Below are 10,343 nucleotides of genomic sequence, written 5' to 3' on the forward strand. Positions count from 1 at the left end.
CGGGGCAGAGGAGAACAGGAGCTTACAGATAAGTCAGTACAAGCAATCTGAGGAGGGAGACATTCCTAAGCAATGGGGGGATCCAGGAAGGTGTTAGGAAAGAAGGGACACAAAGCAATAAAGCAAAGGATCCTAAGATAACAGCATTTATAGAAGAATTAGCATTCATAAATTATACATGAACCTTATGAGGTTTGCAAAGAATTTTACAAATATCTCATTCAATCCTCACAACCACCCAGGGAAGGAGTGCTATTTTTATACCTATTTTATAGGTTAAAAAAACTGAGGCAGGTAGAGGTTAAGACACAGGTAAAGTACAGATTAGTTGGGGGAGAGACTAGAGACAAACAAAACCAGTTAGAAGGCTAGTATAGTAGTGCAGATGAGCAATAAGGAGGGGCTGACCTCTGGTTATGGTCCTTTGAGTGAATAAGAGGGAACCAATGATAGCAATAATTAACATTTATATGTGTGTTTGTCCTTCGTTGCTGAAGAAGACCATGTCAGAGAAATAATGACATGACTTGCACTTGCCTTTGTGTTGAGTGAGGGAGGGCTGTGCAGCCTCACTTTTTTCTCCAGAGCCATCTGAATCTAGTGACCAGATATTCATCAGGATGACTAGAGATGACCCAGGATGAAGCAATTGGGATTAAGTGACTTGCCCAAGGTCACACACTGCTAGTGAGTGTCAAGTGTCTGAGGTGAGATTTGAACTCAGGTCCATCCTAACTGCAGCACTGGTGCTCTATTCACTGTGCCACCTAGCTGCCAGTGCTTTAACTAGTAGTGCTTTAAGGTTTGCAAAATATTTTACATGCATTATCTCTTTCAAAGCTCACAACAACTCAGGGAGGTTGGAATTAGGGATATTGCAGAGTCCCAGAAATTGTCCTGCAGTTATTACCTTTTTTTTAAAATAGCATTTTATCTTTTTCAATTACACATGTCAAGACAATTTTTGCATTTGTTTTTAGTTGTAATCTTTTAATAGTTTAAAACAATCCAAGTTTTAAAACTAATAACTTTTAAAACTATGAAATTTTAAAAGCAATTAGACTAGCTAAGCGACTAGAGTTAGTAAAGCTTAAAACTGTACTACGATTTTTGGGATATGCTATATTATCTTCATTTTGTGGATGAGCAAACAGGCTCAGAATTGTATTTATTCCAGTTCACTCAGACAAAGACTATTTTATGGAGAACTTGCATGGGGCAGATGATCATATGGTGGCCAGAAGAAACGATGCAAGGACACTCTCAAGAACTTTGGATTTGACTGTGCAATATGGGAGACACTGGCACAGGACCGCTCAGCATGACATGCCCACATCAGAAAGGGTGCTGTGGTCTTTGAGCAAAGCAGAATTGAGATAGCACAAAGTAAACGCAGGATGAGCAAATTTGGGATATCCACCCCCAAATATTCACATGGACTATCTGTGCCCAACCTGTGGTAGAGCATTCCCAGCCCGTATTGGTCTGATCAGCCACAGTTGGACACACTGAAATTTCACTTTACAATGGTGATGTCATTTTGGTCCTCTTCAAAGACGAAGAACAACAACCAACCAAGGATGAGATTCAAAACCAGGTTTCCTGACTTCAAGTCCAGCACTGTAGCCACAATCTATTACTTTAATTTTCACACTTTTAAAATATTTTTTATTGATCTACTGTAAAATTAATAATACTGTATTTCAATCTCATTCATTTTAAATTTGCTGTGGCTACTAACATTTCTGGCTTAAATTGCCATTTCCCTAGTTTTGTTGTGAAGTAGATATCATTTCTGCAACACTCCCCTTTCAGACATAGGCCACTTAGAAAACCTACTCCAGTTGAAGTACTCTGAAGCCCCTATCACTGTATTTACTTTTATTAGTCAGGCAAAGGACACCATTTGTTCACAGCAAAGGCATTGAGTGAAATAGCACAGTAAGAAAAGTGACAAAAGTACCTTGCCATATTGCCATTAACTTGGAGTAAGCTGTCATTCAGTCGTGTCTGACTCTTTGTGACCCCATTTGGGATTTTCTTGGCAGAGATGCTAGAGTGGTTTGCCATTTCCTTCTCCAGCTCATGTGACAGATGAGAAAACTGAGGCAGAGTTAAGTGACTTGCCCAGGGTATCACAGCTATTAAGAGTCTGAGGTTGGATTAGAATTTAGGAAGGTGAGTCTTTCTGACTCCAGGCTCAGCACTCAAACTACTCTATCCTAACTGCCAACCTGGCATGTTCTTTCAAAAAGGTATATCATCAATGAGAAGACTGACCATTCTTGTGGGACAGCACACATACTGAGAAGCATTAACATAGGGAGTATGTGTGGTCAGTGTACAGGTGTGGAAGGATCATTCATGTCTCTAACACTGTGAGGTGCTTATGTCTTCTGAAAACATCACATTGTTCTACTAGACTACTCCCTGCTGGGCACTTCATATCTACTCGTCCCTGTTGCTTTCTCTTCCCACTGGGCTATTCTTGACAATACTACCTGGGGCCCTCAGATATCGTCTTCAACCAAAGTCAGGAGGTGGAACAATGGATAAAATACCAGGTCTGAAGTTAGAGAGACTCCAGTTCGAATTCAACCTCTGGCACTTCATAGCTGTGCGACTCCAGGCAAGTCACTTCACCTTTATTCTCCTCACTTTCCTCCCCTGTAAAACCTAAGGTGGGGGGGAGGGGGGGTTGTCATGATAGTACTTTCCTCCCCTGGTAGTTGTGAAGATCAAATGAGATGATAACTGTAAATAACTCAGCATAGTGTCTGGCACATAGTAAGCACAATATAAATGTTAGCTGTTATTATCATTTGCATTTTCCTCTTAGGGGAGGAAATAAACAGTTTTATTCGCATACAAGGGAGGGAACATTCTTTGAATGATTACAGTTAATTGAGAGGCTAATATTCAAGCCTCATTAGGATATTTACAGGATTTCTCATTAGTGATTTTTCATTTCACAGCCCACTAAAGATCCAATGGAATCTTTCACACACATCACATCTCTGTCTCTCTGTGTCTCTGTGTCTGTCTGTCTCCCTTATTTACTCTCAGCCAACCTGGGTCAGCTGCCTATTTCCCCTGCAACCACACTAGTAGTGGCTATTGTTCAACCTTCCTTTTTGAAAGGACCAGTGAAATCCCTGGTTGTTGAGGAGAGAGATGGGAGAGCTGGTTCAGAGGTGAATGAATTCACTTGGACCTTCTCTGTAGCCATTGGGCACTTTATTGATACAAAAGCAGCAGGCCTGAGATTTAGCAAGGAGCTAAATAAAGGCATTGATATAGGAAAAGAACCAGACTTCTATACACTGCCTGTAGGATGATGATGTAATTTTTAGGGTTTCTAATGGGGGTTGGAAATTTAGGGACAGGATGAGGATAAGATGGATGACAGAAGATAAGGGAGACAGGGGAAACTTTACAACCCAGAATGGGGGAGACAAGGCATTTTATGGTACAGGATAAGGGGGAAATTTCATGGTATTTCAAGATAAGGGGGATAGACTTAAAGGGCGCTTTCAGGTTAGAAAATAAATCAGAAGCTTCACAAAGTCAACCCTTAATATTATTTTTAACTCTTAGGGCACTGTTTGTATTCACATCAGGGTGATGCTTTGACTTGATAGGAACTGGCTTTAAATGAAGCAGCCTGGTAGCTAATAATACCCCACTGCTGGGGTGGAGGGAAGGGAAGAGGCTGGAAGGAAGGTAAACTCCAACGAACTTTAGCGGCCCTAAAGTCCTCTTGACCAAAACACGCGATGGGAACAGGCACATGCTGGGACCAGAAAGCAGTCCCAAGAGCCTATTGTTAAATTTTCGGTGTGAGCATTTTCCTAGGAAATCAGTCAATGCTACAAATCAGGATTTGCTTTCTCATTTTCTTGTTTAAAAATGTAGATCTAACAACAGCACAGTGGATGTGATCCACAAGATCAGTAGAGCCAGGATGACCTTGGTTTAAAATCCTACCTCTGAAACACATTCAGTAGGTGACCCCTTGGTAAATTATTTACCTCCTCAGTTTCCTAATCTGTAAAATGGGTAGAATGCTTCCCTACCTAACCCACGGGGCTGTTGTAAGGCTTAAAGGACTCAAGTATGCAGAGCATTTTGCAGACAGACTTCAGAGGGCTTCACACATGCCCGGAGGGCAGGACAAAAGTTGGTAGGCCAGTTGATAAAGCAATCATCATGCTCATTGCTGCTGCAGAATATGTATAAAGTCCTCCCGTGGAGCTGCCTCGTGGAGTGGAGGTGACCTTGACTTCTCAGTTCAAGTGCGAGTCATGGCAGGTATGATCAGCCCAGAACAGCTACAGATGGGAGCTCGGGGAATGGTCTTTCCTATGTCGGAAGACTGGCCTCAATAAATGAGGAGAGGATGTAGTCAGCAAATAGGAAGACAGTCATGCATTTTTTCTTTGTTGTTTGGTTTTTTTTTTTTTTTGACTGCAGCTGCTTGTTAAGACTATGCCCTAAGGTATCAGAGGCTGCTATCTGCACTGATGAAAGGCTCCCTGCTCCTGACTTTTGTCCTTTGTTCATTCCTATGTGCGTGAATGCCAGCTAGAGTGAAGTTTGCTCTATGCAACTATGACTGAGTAGCCTAACATCTAGACCTATAACTAGGATGGGGTGACTGGGGCTTTGTCCAAGGGCTTGTACTCCACCAGAAACATATAAATAACTGAGTTTAGCAAGTAGTAAGAATAATTAGTTAAAATAACAAGCCTGAAATCTGCCTCCTTTCTTTTTCCCTACCCCTTGTCTCAACCCCAGTCTCCTTTGTTCTAAGTAGCTGTTATGAGGGTACTTTTGTATCTTCAGATTTACCCCAGATGTGACAAATTCTAGGTCTCGCTCTGTTAAGCCCTCCTTTGGATTACAGGGTTGGGAGAAACCACAAGTCTGTGGATTAAGGGGACAGATCTCTGCTCAGTACCTCACATATCCGTGGTCTTTAGTGATGAGACAGGCCAGGATATTAGAGATAACATTCATGCCTTTTGGTAGACAACAGCAATACATAACAACACTAAGATTTGCCAAAGGACAGGGCCAGAGGGAATCTTGGGATTCTCGGTGGATAGATTCCTAGCAGAGGATCCTGTCTGATGAAGCTATATTCATCCTCACTTATCTTCCACTCTACTGCCAGGATGATTTCCCTTAAGCATCGTATCTCTCCTCTACTCCATAAACTCTGAGGGCTTCTGCTCAAAACATAAAATTAAATATAAACCCTTCTCCTTTGACCTTTAAAGCTAAAACTTGGCCCCTTCTGGCTTTTCTAGTCTCATTGGATATTCCAACCCGACTTCGCAATTCAGCCAGACTGGCCTTCTCTCTGCTTCTCACCCGTCTTCTATCTCACATCTTCCACTGGCTCTCCCGCATGTCCACCTTCCACACCTCCACTTTGTAGAATTTCGCTCTTTCTTCAAGATACCACTCAAGCTCCATCTTCTGCATGAAGGCTTTCTCTGTTCCTGGTGGGCCCACTCCTTCTCAGTCTCCTTTGCTGGATCTTCTTCCAGGTTGTGCCTGCTGTGCGGGTCCCCCTAGGCTCTGTACTGGGCCTTCTCATCTCCCTCTATAGTTTCTTGGTCATATCCGATGGATGGGTTATCATCCTTGTGTCAATGACTCTCACTTCTTCCTACCCAGTCCTCATCTCTCTCCTATACTCCTAACTCACATACCAACCATCTGTCAGACATCTCAAACAGGATATCCCATAGACATTTTAAATGTGACTTGTCCAAAACTGAACTCATTCCCCCCAAACTTTCATGTCTTCTGAACTTTCCTCATTTTGCTGGAAGTAGTAGCAGGTTGGTAAGCCTCTGATATTTCGATCAGTCTGGTGCAGGTCTCCCTTCGTTCAAGGACTCATCGGTTATGCTGGTGGCCTCTCCACCTGAAGTCTTCCCCAAGTCCAGTCCATTCCCTATTGAGCTGTCAAACTGATCTTCCTATAGTGTAGATCAAACCATGACACTTCCCTACCCAATAAACATAGATGACTTCCTTTCACCTCCAAGATAAAATATAAAATCCTGTTTGGTATCCAAAGCCCTCCACAACCTGGCCTCCTCTCCCCAAACACTGGCTTGCTCAGATCAGTTCCTGGCACGTAGTAGGTGTTTAATAAATGCTTGATGGATGAATTGATAAGAATATCATGTAAGTGATTGTTTTCAGACAGAGCCTCCTATGGGAAAATTCACCCTGAAAAGGTGAATTTCCTCACAGTAGCCTAAACCCAACCATTACCCTGGAGGTGGGGGGAGGTGGCTAGGGGCCATGCATGAGCTTTTTAACTCACCTCCTCCCTCCCATCCTAACACTGGGGACCTGAAAAGCTGGGGAGGGGAGATCCCCTCACATCTCTACCTGCTGGGCCAGCCCCCCCTCCCTCCAAGATCTCAGCCAATCATTTACATTTTTATCAAAGTCTTGGATAAAGGTGGAGATAGCATCCTTAGCAAATGTGCAGATGACTTCAAAGTCCAGGGGAGTCTAGATTATGAGCTGGGAGGGACTTTGGAGATCTCCCGGAACCTTCCCTCCTTTGACTGATAAGGAATTTAAGGGTCAAAGAAGTCTAGAGGTCATGGTGATTGTCTCCAAGTTTATATAAGGAATTAGGAGTAAAGCAATTGCCCTGTTTATGACGATTTAATGATGGGCAACAGGTATAGATCGACCTTCCCCCCCTTACCCCCCCATCTCCCTGTCTGTCTCTTCCCCTCTTTCTCCCTCTCTCTTTCTCTCTCTGTCTCTTCCTGTCTCTGTCTGTCTGACTCTATCTCTCTCTGTGTGTCTTTCTGTCTCTGTGTCTCTGTATCTCTGTCTGTCTCCCTCTCTGTCTCTCTCTCTCCCCCTCTCTGTCTCTCTCTCTCCCCCTCTCTGGCTCTTTCTGGCTCTCTGGCTCTGCATCTCTCTGTCTCTGTCTCTCAATGGATTTCTCTGTCTCTCTGCCTCTTTCATGATCATGAAATGAAGGGGCTGGTGAATTTTTCATCAGACACCTGTAATACCTATGTGGGATAATACCTCAGCAAAAAATGAACTATTCTAAATAAGTGAATTTTCCAGATAACTGAAACTTATGCCCATAATCAGTCAGTCAATAAGCATTTATTAGGCTTCGGCTTATGCCAGAGAAGGTCCCTGGGGATACAAAGAAAGGCTCTCTAGGAGTTCAAGGTCTAATGAGGGAGACAATATGCAAAGCAGTATGTCTGAGTGGGATCTATAGAGTATAGATCGGAAGTAATCCTTGCAGACAAGACGCCAGCTTTAAGGGGCTCCAGAAAGGCTTCTTGGAGAAAGTGGTATTCTAAGCACCAAAATATTTTTGTGCCTTGTTTTTATGTTTTGCATAACTTATTATGTATATTGGATGTCACACTGCTTACCATCTCAGTGGGAGAGGGGGCTGGAGGGAGGAAGAAAATTTGAAGCTGAAAATAAGAATGTTAAAAAAAAAAACAAACTTTTGTCTTTACATCAGTTATGCTTGACCCCTCCCGAGTCCCCTCACCGAGAGTCATCCCTTAGGATAAAGGGGAAAAAATAAGAGGAAGAAAAAAAGTTTAGCAAAACTAACTTGGTCCAGTCACTTGGGGAAGCAATTTGGAATGATGCCCAGAAAAATCACTAAATTGTGCTATCCTTTAATATCACTACTAGGTCTATGTCTCCAAAATGATTCAAGAAGGAGGAAAAAGAGTCATATGTAAAAAAAATATTTATAGCAGCTCTTTTTGTCTCAGCAAAGAACTCACGTCTACTAGGGCAGCCATTTGTTGGAGAGTTGGTTGGGATACCTGCTGCCTCAAGGTCACATGTGGCCCTCTAGGTCCTCAAGTTCCAGAGCTTCAACTGCATCCAACTTCACAGAACAAATCCTTTTACTAAGGGATAAATGATAGCATAGGAATGGAATGGGATACATTTGTGGTGACTGCAGGTAACAAAAAAGGGGCAGTTTCTGAGAAACCTGGGAAGACTCATATGAACTTTGAATTTCTCAAAGAGAAGAACAACATAATTTAGCGTGGAGGATGCCAATGAGTCAGAGTCACCACTGAAAACAGAACTGAGAGTTCTGTGATGCCCACAGAGGCTGCTGACATGTGTTGAGCCACTTTCCTCCTCATTAGGTGACCATGGACCACTATACTTTTTGACAGTTTTTATGGAATTACATTTGCCCCTACCGCCTCCCATCTGGTTAGCAGTTGACTCTGCTTGCTGCTGTCACTGTTCCCACCTCAAACATCCTTTCCAAAGATGTCTATTAAATTGGGAGCACTTAATTCAACGTTGGTCCAAGGAACAAAATTTCAAAGTTTGTAGAATTATGCATAAAAGAAGAATAAATGGGCCCTGAGTAAAGGCCTTGACTCCTCTGACTCAAATGTACAGCTAGGTGGTACAGTAGATAGAGCACCAGTGCAGGAGTCAGGAGGACCTGAGTTCAAACCTCAGCTCAGACACTTGACACTCACTAGCTGTGTGACCGTGGGCAAGTCACTTAACCCCCAGTTGCCTCATCCTGGGTCATCTCCAGTCATCCTGATGAATATCTGGTCACTGGATTCAGATGGCTCTGGAGGAGAAGTGAGGCTAGTGACCTGCACAGCCCTCCCTCACTCAAAACAAAGTCAAGTGCAAGTCATGTCATTTCTCTGATGGCATGGTCTTCTTTGGCAACGAAGGAGGAATACACAAACTTTTAAGTATATGGTTTTTATGATAGCTATTCAAGTCTTCTGTTTCTTACCCAGGTGCCAGCTGTGCTCTGGATAGCTGATAGTGGTCTGCATTTATCCTATGAAAAGGTATCAAACATCAGGAAGGGATCTTGGAGGTCATCTAGCACAACCTTCTCATTTTACAGATGAGGAAACTGAGGCTCTGAGTGCCTGTGGTCAGACAGGAAGTGTCAGAGGTTGGATTGAACCCAGAATCTCCAACACCAGCAGTACTGGAAAGATGAAAAGAAAACCTTTTCAAAAAGTCTATATGATAAGAGACTCGAGGTAGCATTTAGACAGCTAAAACCCAACTCAAGTTTTGCCTGCTAACAGCGATTACCTCTGGTTTCCTCTTGGTGTCTGAAGAGATTTTATATCCTGCTGTCATTTATAAATTAATATCCTGCTGATATTTATCATCCAACTTAGGGGCTTAACAAATGTTTGCTGGTTTGATTTGAACCTTGAAAATAAGAAGCAAAAGATTCACAGATTCTCTAGCAGGCTGCACACATTTCATCCATTTGTTAGAATAAGTTAGTAGTTGTTTCCTATGGGCTGCTTGGTATATAATAACCAAAGCCAGGACAAGGAATATCAAGATGGGCATGTGCCTGGGTTAGGAACGAGATTCACCCAAGTCAGTAACTGTTTTTAGTAAGTATTCGTAATGCTAGCAAATTGCACTCTATGATATGTAAGCATCCTCCCTCTATGCTCCCTGGACCTCCAGAAACCATGGTGGAACCTTGCACTGACGAGTAAGAGACCTGGCCCATTAAATCTAGTTGCCCCAAGGGATGCTTCACAACACACCCAAATCTCCAACCTAACTGTCTTCTTGTTGGTCAGCCTCCCTCCATATCGGTCTTCTTTACCTCCTACTTCAAAGGTACTTCGCGTAGTAGGTATATTAAAGAAGGAAATGGCAGACCACTCCAGTATCTTTGCCAAGAAGATCCCAAGTGGGGTCATGGAGAGTCAGACACAACCGAAGGAGACCAAACAACCACAAATGCAAGTAATTGCAGCATTTTGATTCCAAAGAGATAGGCTTGTTTTATCAGTTCTTTCCCCATATTCCTCATATCCATCCCCTTCTCTCCACTCACACGAACACCTCCAGCACCTCTCACCAGGGCCATTGTCATCATCTCTTAATTAGTCAACTTTTCCTCTCTCTGATCCATTATCCATTCTGCTACCAAAACAATCTCTCCAATGCACAGATGTGACCATGTCAATTCCCTTCTCAGGCAACCTCTCAGGTAAAATACAGGCTCTCCAGCCAGACCTTTAAAGCCCTTTCCCGGTTCACATCATGTTACTCCCTGACATGTGCTGAACTGTCTTCCCAAACTTGTCTATGAGCTGTTCTCCAAACTTGATCTACCACCTCCCACTTCCATGCTTCTGAATTGACCTGTCCCTCACATCGGGAATGCCCTTCCCCTCTCATTTCTGCCCCTTAGAATCCTTAGCTTCCATCCATTATCCATTCAATCAAGCAATGGATCCATCAACATTTATTAAGCACCTACTGTGCTCCAGGTACTG

This window comes from Notamacropus eugenii, chromosome 1 (genome assembly GCF_028372415.1).
Source record: "Notamacropus eugenii isolate mMacEug1 chromosome 1, mMacEug1.pri_v2, whole genome shotgun sequence".
Classification (NCBI taxonomy): domain Eukaryota; kingdom Metazoa; phylum Chordata; class Mammalia; order Diprotodontia; family Macropodidae; genus Notamacropus; species Notamacropus eugenii.